At 38.1% G+C, this 10,341-nt stretch overlaps 1 non-coding gene across 1 annotated transcript; it reads right to left on the bottom strand.

Moving 5' to 3' along the window:
• Positions 1–6,666: 6,666 nt before the first annotated feature.
• LOC131244863 (small nucleolar RNA R71) lies at positions 6,667–6,773 on the bottom strand. The gene has a single exon (XR_009170635.1). It is a non-coding gene; the product is annotated as a small nucleolar RNA R71 (small nucleolar RNA).
• Between the last annotated feature and the right edge of the window lie 3,568 nt (positions 6,774–10,341).

Raw genomic sequence — 10,341 nt, forward strand, 5'->3', positions numbered from 1 at the left:
CCCTCCGATGCCTAAGTCAGCCTTGGAAATTTGGGTCTAAGTAGTGTATTGTAGAGAGAGAGGGTGTGAGATCTTTCGTACCTATTGTAATGGGTTTCTCTAGTATTTATAACTGTGAGACAAAAGGATCATGGTCATCAATATCGGCACGATTTACTCAATTAAGCGGAAGTCACATGTGCGGAGATATCGGCTATTATCTTTGGATCGTGTGCTAGATCATTCTCCCGTATGCCTTAATGGGGTGTATTCATGGGCGTAATCTTTGGGCATGTCCATACTTGGGTTAATCCCACAACTTGGTTCCCCGAGCTCATGAACGGATTGACCTTATCTAGACTCAGATTCAATTTGTCTGAGTCTATGTTCGGATCCCACTAGTCGGAGCACGGGGGTCGGAGTCTGTTGGGAATGCCTGTTCTAAGCTTAGTTCTCATCCTCTGGATCAAGGATGACTTGGCCGATCTGAGGCCGTAGGTCTTCAGACGTTGGTTCTGCCCAGCTCGGTTTGCTACGTCTACTCACATTTTCCCATAACAACACCTATTTATAAAACACGCTAGGTGGTCCTCATTGCATGAAAGGTAAGGCCCACACAAGATAGCCCATACTAGATGGCTCACTTAAGGTTTTTAGCCCAACAACACCTGAGAGTTATTTTTCTGAGTTCAGATGCTACATTAAATGCTTTGGGAAGGTGGTGGACCCAACTGACGTAGCCTCACATAAATTTTACGTCAAACAGATTCTTGCGCAATGTTGGTTTCTGGCAATCTTCAATTCAGATTTATGATCACGTGGGACCCACATTTAGTGAAAAGAAGGATCCATATGTTAGCTCTATGCATGAGCTTTAAAAAGTATAAGGTGAGCCTCATTGGTTTGGTGTATACAATTTACGGTGATGTTCCAAACATGGGTACTTTGAGGAAGTGTGCAGGAAACACAGTGCAGAATTAGTTTTGTCCCGACTTTGAGTACGTCCCATGATCACAATGGATCACATTTCAATATGTTGTTAGGTGCCCTTGGTAATACTATATATGTACTTTAAAAATTATAAGCTGGGACCAACTAGTTGTGCACACATAATATTTGGTATAGGGCCAAACATAGGTACTTTAATTTTCTGCACAACCATGTCTGACTCCATTTTGGGATCCACTCCCCGATCATGTGGGGTCTGATTTGGCCCAAGTAAAATATAATTTATTTATTAATTGGTATATCTTAAAGGTTCCAAGTGGTGGCCTACTCATATCTTGTGCGTGTGGTCCACTACAGAGGCCCAAAGTTGGTACAAAACACAAATCATCAGACAATTTTCAGCAATGGGGTCTTTCGCAACTTAGGGCTCAATTTCCAAACACTTGGGGATCATTCCTGACACAAAGGTGGGACATCCCAGCTCACTTATATAAGGATTAAACATCCCCTAAAGTGGGAGTGTGAGGCCCACCACAAGGTGTCAAAGATGTCTACATGCAATGCAGTCAGGTACTTGAAAATATTCCAGCAAACAGAAAGTGCAAAAGAAATGAAATGGTAGAATGGCAAGTGGCGCTCATATGCTAGCAAAGCATAGATAAGAGACACACATCAATACACATGGTTGTCCAGATTAAATGAACTATTAAAGTACATAAATCAAAAGTGGTCTCACTACCAAGTGGATCCATAATAAGAGGATGAATGTTGTAGACAACATGCATATAACATACAAGTATCACATGAAATGTCTTGATCAAATATCTATGATCAGATTCTATGTTGGAAAATATGAGCTAATGGATGGTTTGGGAACACATCATTTAGGATGTTTATAAGTTTCTAACCATACAGAGCCTTGGATTCATCTGGACCACACGTAGCAACTCAAGGTTTATCCTTACAGAAGTATCTGTTGGTCCAGAATTTCTTAAATTCTATCATGAAAGAATCTAACCATAGGGACCGTACATATGATCAATAACTATCTTTAGTTAAGAGCAAACATCAAATACATCTGACCGTTGGAATTACGGATATGGCCCACATAAGAATGGTCATAACAAGTTCCCAAATACATCTTTCGTATAAGGCCAAGATAGAGGTGTATTATATACCATTGGAAAGCTACTTCGATTTTCTACGAAGTCAATAGATTATATATTTCTATTGGGTTTAATAAAGGGACCAAAAATAGGTCACCTTTTGGAAAATCAGAACCCTCCGTGTATTATTAGACATCAGCCAACTAAAGTTAATGCCGCGGATGATTGGATTGTTAGATGGCTATGAAATTTGGCTTAGAGTTAGCTCATATTGTGATTTATATTATTAACAAGTTTCAACTTAGATCTTAGCATGGTTGATTTTATATGATTTTTACAAGTTGCTGTCTAAATATAAAAATGGGATTACTTGTAAAGGGTGTGGATATAATGTTCATCATAGTGGACCATATTGACATGGGCCACTTTGCTGACCACCATAGCTAGTAATATATGAACCCATGGGGCTCCACACCAGTGGGCCCACATGCATTAAAATATATGAAATTAAGAAAGAGGAGGATGAGGAGGATGGAAGGAGGGGGTGTAGACTCACCTCAAATGGATGAATGGTTGGATGATGATGTGTGGTCCACTCCATGTAGGATTGATGGTGGGATACACCTTGGCCCCACTCTCTCTCTCACTCTCTCTTAAAATCTCAAAAATTTCTAAGTATAAGAAAAGAATGAGTGTAAGAGAGCTCCTACTCTTATATAGGGAATTGGGGGTTGAGGTGGCAAGATGATGTGGCAAGTTTATGGGATCTTATTAGTACTAAAAGTGAGGTGGAAGGTGGCGTATGGTATATGTAGTGGATGGATAAGGTGGATGGTGCTAAGCATGCATTGGCAAAGGTGAAAGAAATCTAGGCATGCATTGGTTAATGAATGGATAAGGGTTATGGGTTGTAGGTGATGCATAATGAATAATGAAGTGGAGTGTTGCAATTGGTTATTTGAAGTGATGTGGCACAAATCAAAACATACATTGGGTACATGTGTAGGATGAGCTGGACATGGGCCATGATTAGTTTCTAAGGCATGGGGAGTGGGTTAATGATGGATTTTGGGGTAGACCTAATTTTTATCCTATAGTGCTTGTTTTGTATGTGCTAGCTACTTATTTGTCATGTAGTGATTGTCTTATCTTGTGATAATTTTCATGTTCTAAAAGTGGGCTTTAAGTCCACATGGGCCTAAGTCCAATGGGACTAACATAATAAAGGTTGCTTGTGTTATAGGATACGCAATTTGGGCCATACATTCGATGAGTTGTATCTCACTAACAAAGCGTCAGATTGACGCATGGTTTTTACCATTGCAACCGCAACGACAACGTGGTCAACATGAAATAGGTCTGAAGGTCATCTGAAATAAATCACTTGGGTGGGGTTGCTGGGTGCATTAGGTGTGGTGTATGGTCTATCAACAGTGCGGATCGGGACACGTGTGCACGAGCGGTGTTACTAAATACTAGGATCCCACAAACACTATATTCAATCTCACGAGATATGGTGTTTAAGACCGAAATCTTCCTCTATGCTCTCTTTCCCTTTCCATACAAACTATAACACCCCAAACTTTTTAATACCCAAGTATTGAAAGTTCTATAGTGTTACCATGAAGTTCGACTTAATATGTATGTACGATACCAATATAACTACCCTAACCTTACATCCACTCCCCAACACGAATATGATTGTTAATCTTCATTCGTAAGTCAAGCCATCCATACATTAAATTTTAAGTTGGACCATCAGATCATCAAGTCTACTATTCATTGGGACCCAAAGCATTAAATTCACTACCCTTCGAGTCCAGACCACCAACTCAACTATTGAATATTATCTAGGTAGACCTTAGGGCCCTGATAACCATGGATGATTAGATTGAATACATTTTGGCCATTGAATCAACGAAAACTTACAATTAAAGGATAAAAACCCAAATTTATGGTGCATCTAACAGCTAGATCTACTGAAAATTGGTCTGACGACCAGTTAGGAGTAGTGGAGTTGGGCTGACGGTGTGGATTCACTAAAACATCACTGTGGAACCCACAATTGATCCCGAGTGTGCATAGCGCATGTGCACCAGTGGTGCACTAAACTGGAAATCGGGTCAAACTAAGTTTGACCTGAAAAATCTCTAAAAAAAAGGAGAGTTTTTCTCTGTTTCCCACGACTAGAGGTTTGAACGGGCAGCGTCCATTTGGAGTGTTGTGGCCCACTACTAGCGACCGTCTACAAGATCCCAACCGTTCATCTCGTCGGCCATCCAAAACCGACCGCCCTCCTCACTTCTTTCCTAACTTCCCGCCAGCAAACAGGGGCAAAAATAACGTTCACCCAGACTCACTAACGCAAGCAACAAGTGATCAGGACCACCCATCTGAAGATCGGATTAGCTTCATGTATAAGCTATTGGGCCAATAGAACATCAAAGAACCGATAGAGGGAGTGGATTCTTGGAAGACAATCGTAAGTGGACCCCACCAAATAGCCAGTGAAACAGAGTCGGCGCCTCTCCGTTAGCTGTAACAACGTCTGGGATTCTCGGCTTGGATTTTCCCTCATGCCTGGACTCTTCTACGCAGCCCTCCACCCCATCTCAATCGTCCTAAATGGAGAAGAAGCCCTTCCGACCGCACCCATGTCGACGAATAAAGGAGGAAAGGTTATGTGAAAGAATCACGCCTCCATTTTTCACGCAATTAACTGTGTTAGGAACCATCTGCCAGACTATCATTTGATCAATTCTGTGATCAAGGACATGATCACAACCCTCTATTTGTAGGCCATTTAGGGATGACACAAGGTCATCCAGATCCAATCAGATCCATGAAAGAAAGTGTTGAGTATATTGCATATTTTTCCCTATTTATATCTTAGTTTTATGAACATGATAATGCTTAATGGTATATTTTATGCATGTTTGTGTTACAAGGTGAATCTAAGAGCTTGGATTGAAAAGAATGTTAAAAGCATAGATTTAATGCTCAAGAATCATCAAGGCAAGGGATGAATCTTATGAGACCAAGATTGAAGAATTCACATGCAAAAGTTGGAGTTCCCCAACTATAAATAGGAGTCCCTATGATGCTTCAAGGTATCTTCTAGGGTTTAAGGATGGAGAAAAAAGGGTGGAGAGCTGCCGCCAAGAGTTTTTCTTCTTCTTCCTTAATTTGTTTTTATGTTTAATTTAAGAGTTCTTAGTTCAATCATGTCTATGGTTGGTTAAACCTCTTAGTTAGGGCTAAGAGGTGAAGCTTGTAATGTAATTGGAATGTTTGCTTTTCTTTGATTCATGTTTATTTTGAACTACATTGATTTCTATTTGATTTTAAAGAATATTTTCAGTTTTTAATGGTTTGTTGTGATTTCAATTACAATAGATCTGCGATAGCTTTGAATATCTTCTTTTTCTGTTTGAGATTGTGAGATTGGTAAATTCTATTGTTCACCATCGTTCCTTAGGCATGGTAGGGTGACAGAATTTCTTTCAAATTTTCATAATTCTCTTCCATTGAGACTGGATCAATGAGAAGTTCAAAGATTTGACCATCTCTTTCTCTAACCGGATAAGATAAGACTCTGATTTTAGTTGGATCTCTTGACTCATGCAAGGTAGCATCTCATTTGCTACAAGTGGATCCTTGGTACCCTAGTTCCCACCTTTCAATTATCAGTTTAATCAATATTCACAATTAATCACTTTATTTCCAGATTTCTAACTTAGGTCTTCTTCTAGTTCTACTTCTAGTTACTTTTAGAATACGCACAAGTTTAGTCCCTGTGGATTCAACCTTGGTCTCACTGAGATTAGTACTACATCGCGACCCTATACTTAAGGTTGTGAACAAGTTTTTGGCACTGTTGTCGGGGACTATGATTGTGCTTTTTCTAAGATTAATTGGTATTAGAATTATTTAAGATTAGGATTAGTTTTTCTACTCTATTTTAGGTAGGATTTTTCTGATATATTTTTAGGAACTAACATTGTTTTCTGTTTTATAGGGTCCTAACATACAACTCCGACCTGGTAACTTCCTTCTAACTTCTTCCCTTTACTTTAGGAATTAGAAAATAGAATTAAAATTTGGTGTGGTTCATGCCCACGCGAGTAAGGAATCATACTCTGCGACCTTTGAGAGGAGGTTTGGTTGAAAAATCTATTAACAAGTTAGAAAATCCTCAAATATTTTTGAAATACATCTGAGAGAATGGCTCAAGAACATTGGGTTGATGTGGATCAAGTGCATCACACACCACCTATTAGGACGGTGCGTGATGAGAATGAAGTGCATCAAGTTTCACCGGTTTGAACTTTATGAGATTATTTACAACCGGTGAGAACAAGTTCACCTTCCTGCATAATTCTCCCAATCAATACAGGAAACCTGAACCTCAAACTTGATTCAGAAAATCCATATATGCATATTAAAGAATTTGAAGAGATTGTTATAACTATACATTTTAATGATGTTCCTTCTAACACAATTAGCCTCAAATTATTTCCATTCTCTCTAAGAGAAAAGGCCAAATCATGGTTTCATTCATTAAGGCCTAGATCCGTTGGCACATGGGCAAAAATGAGCTAGGAGTTTCTTAAGAATGGTACGGACTAGGATACAGGTCTTACAGGAAATAATGAACTTCTTCCAAAAAAATAATGAGATCTTCTTTGAATGTTGGGAACGGTTCAAAGACTTACTTCTCGCTTGCCCACACCATGGTTATGAAACTTGGCAAACAATTGATCTTTTTTTTTGACAGACTTAGTCCAAACATGCGTTAATTCGTACAGATGATGTGTAATGGCGAGTTCATGGACAAGAAACCAGAAGGTGCATGGGATTACTTTGACATGCTAGCTGAAAACGCTTAATCATGGGACACATCAAACCAAGCCAGTACTCCCAAGGAAGTGCCAAGAGAGATATGAATACATGTGCTCAAGGAGGAGGATGATGTTAATGTACGGTTAACAATTCTCACACAAAAAATTGAGGACTTGGAATCTAGGAAGGAATCAACTCAGCCCAAAGTAGTCGTCGAAACTGTATGTGGAATTTGTGAGAGAAATGTACAACCAATGTTAATTAGACTTCCACCAAGGAGAACCCTTGAAGATACATTAGATGCATTTAGGCACGAGCAACTGCAGGCTATAAATGAGCTTAGAACTTTGGTTGCAAGACTTAAGACATGTTCACAACCCCAAGTGTAGGGTCGCGATGTAGTAATAATCTTGATAAGACCAAGGTCGAATCCATAAGGGCTGAAACTTGTACGTTTTTGAAACTAACTAGAAGTAGAACTAGAAGAATATGTGAAACTAATTCTGAAGTATTTGAGAGAGTAATTGTGAATAGAGTAATTAAAACTAAGAATTTAAAGGTGGGAACTAGGGTATTAAGGATCCACTTGTAGTGATCAGGGAGCCCTCTTGCTTGATTTAAGTAACACAATTAGAATTGGAGTCCTATCTTATCCAATTGGAAAATATATCAATAAAATCAAATTTGAACTTCTATTGACTTAATTCTCAAGGAAGGAGAACTATGATAATTGGCAGGGATTCCATCACCAAACCATGCCCAGAAGACAATAGTAAACAACAAGATTTACCAATCCCATAATCTCAAAGTAGGATAATTGTGAAGATAAGGAAGGATTCCATCACCCTACCATGCCTAAGGGACGATGGTGAACAACAGAACTTACTAATTTCACAATCTCAAATAAGGAAAATAAGATACTCAAAGCTATTACAGATCTACTGTAATTTGAGTCACAATAAATCATTAAAAACTAAAAGTATTCCTTAAATATCAAATTAGAATCCATGGAGTTCAACATAGGTTCACCTCTGAGCCCTAGCTAAGAGGTTTAGTCAACCATAAACATGATTGGACCAAAGTCTCTTAAGAAAAAAATGAAAACAACTAAGGAAGAAGAAGAAAAACTCTTGGTGATGGCTTCTCCACCCTTTTGCTCCACTCCTTAAACCCTAGAAGATGCCTAGGAATATCTTAGGGACTCCTATTTATATTTTTGCAACTCTAACTTTCACACCGTGTTGGAAAAATTCAGAAACCGCCTTAAATTTATGCAGTCCGTGTGCTGTCTTCTTAACTTTAGACGAGTTGAGGAAAACCTTTGACTAGTCGAGGGCACCTTTGACTGGTCGAGCATGATGAGAAATTAGAGGATTTTGTTGCTGGAGTTCGAATCCAGGAATCTTCGACTAGTCGAGCAGGAGCCTTAGACTGGTCAAAGGAGGGCTTAGACTAGTTGAAGCAGACAGATTTTTAGGGTTCCTTTTCTTTACTTCAAGTCTTCAATTCTCTTCATTCCTGGCTTTGTTTTCTTGGATCTTTGACATGTGAATTCTTCATTCTTGGTCTCATAAGATCCATCCTTACTTTGGTGATTCTTGAGCATTAAATCCATGTTTTTAGCATCCTTTTCAATCCAAGCTCTTAAATTCACCTTGCAACACAAACATGATTAAAATAGGACATTAAGCATTATCATGTTCATAAAACCAAGTTATGAATGGGGTCCAATATGCAATATTTTACCCTCAACACAATTCTCAACCAGCATTTTGCTAGTCCCGAGCAAAGTATGCAAAAAATAAATCTCGATGCTTAATGTCAGAAATCTTTTTCAGAAAACAATGTTTTGTGCACTCAAGGATGAATGGGTAAAATTAAGATACGAAAGTGAGATTTTGAAAACCTAGAACCTAATCACATAAGCAACCAATAAAATAAGTTCTTTATCTATTAAATTGAAGCATAATTTGTATATTAAGTTTTTCAATGTGCTCAGTGAAAGTCAATTTACTTCCCATACGAATACTATCAATTCATCATGTTAGTTATGCTCATCACTTGAAGATCAGTATGAAACTCAAGTACTGATTTCGAACTTATCCCCTTTTCCTTCTTTTTCAGTTTTTGATTTTATATCAACGGTCAGTTTTTATTCATTCTTTCTATTTTTGCATTCTTTTCCAAAATTTTCATTTTTCACCATACATGACCTTTTTGCCGATCTCCCATTTTTTAACTAGTCCTTTTCTTCTTTTAAGGTGGATAAAATTCTCTAGACTTGATTCTTAGTATCTTTCAATGATCATCATACAAACAATCAGAAGATCTAGTATTGTTGATAGAAAGCAAATTAAACGTGTCTTGTGATTTAGATTAACATGATATTTAAACTTCCTCTTAATCAATTGAGCGCAAGAACTGTAATTGATATATTACTTAGACGATTAACTCCAACAATTCAAAATTCAATCTCTATCTTATCATCATACTCAAAAACATTTTTAAATACACAATTCATTGCTTCCAAACAGATAAACATTGAAAATTTTTCAAAAATTTTACAAATTTTACTCAAAATTGAGAAAGCACTGATTAGTTTACCTAATCTCTCATCCCCAACCTAAAATCTACATTGTCCTCAATGTAAAATAAATAAGCATGATTTGCAAAAGAGACAACGTAATTGAAGAAGAAGTGATGGAAAGATAGTACCTGATGAAGGAATTTTGAGGCTTTTTCCAAAGGATCTCAGCGTGAAGGTGGGTTAGCATAAGAATTAAACAACCAAAAAGAAAACTATCCTAAACAAACAAACTATGCTAAAACAGCGGAAGCAAACTATCCTAGTCCTAAATTCTATGAAAGTAATAAACCTAACTATACCTCCGTTAGACTAGGAGGTCAATCCTGGTAAACAGGATCAATCAGAGGTATGGACATGTCCTCTTAATCAAATTTCTCAACAAATGGCTTCAACCGATGTCCATTTACTTTAAAAGCATTGCCATTATTCGGATTCTTTATCTCGACGACCCCATGAGGATAGACATTAGTAACAGTGAAAGGACCGGTCCAACAAGATCGGAGTTTTCCCGAGAAAAGATGTAACCAAGAATTGTACAAAAAGACTTTTTGACCAACTAAGAATGATTTTCGAAGGATGTTCCTGTCATGGAAAACTTTCATCCTATCCTTGTAGATTCTCGAGTTCTCATATGCATCATTCCGGATCTCCTCGAGTTCATTCAATTGTAGTTTGCGCAGCGAACCAGCGTTGTCTAAATTGAAGTTCAAATTCTTGATAGCTCAGTAAGCTCTATGTTTCAACTCCACAGGTAAGTGGCAAGCCTTCCTGTAGACAAGTCTACAGGGAGACATTCCAATAAGGGTCTTAAATGCAGTACGGTAAGCCTATAAAGCATCGGTCAATCAGATTGACCAATCCTTTCGGTCAGGGTTAATC

The sequence above is a fragment of the Magnolia sinica genome, chromosome 4 (genome assembly GCF_029962835.1).
Source record: "Magnolia sinica isolate HGM2019 chromosome 4, MsV1, whole genome shotgun sequence".
In the NCBI taxonomy this organism is placed as follows: domain Eukaryota; kingdom Viridiplantae; phylum Streptophyta; class Magnoliopsida; order Magnoliales; family Magnoliaceae; genus Magnolia; species Magnolia sinica.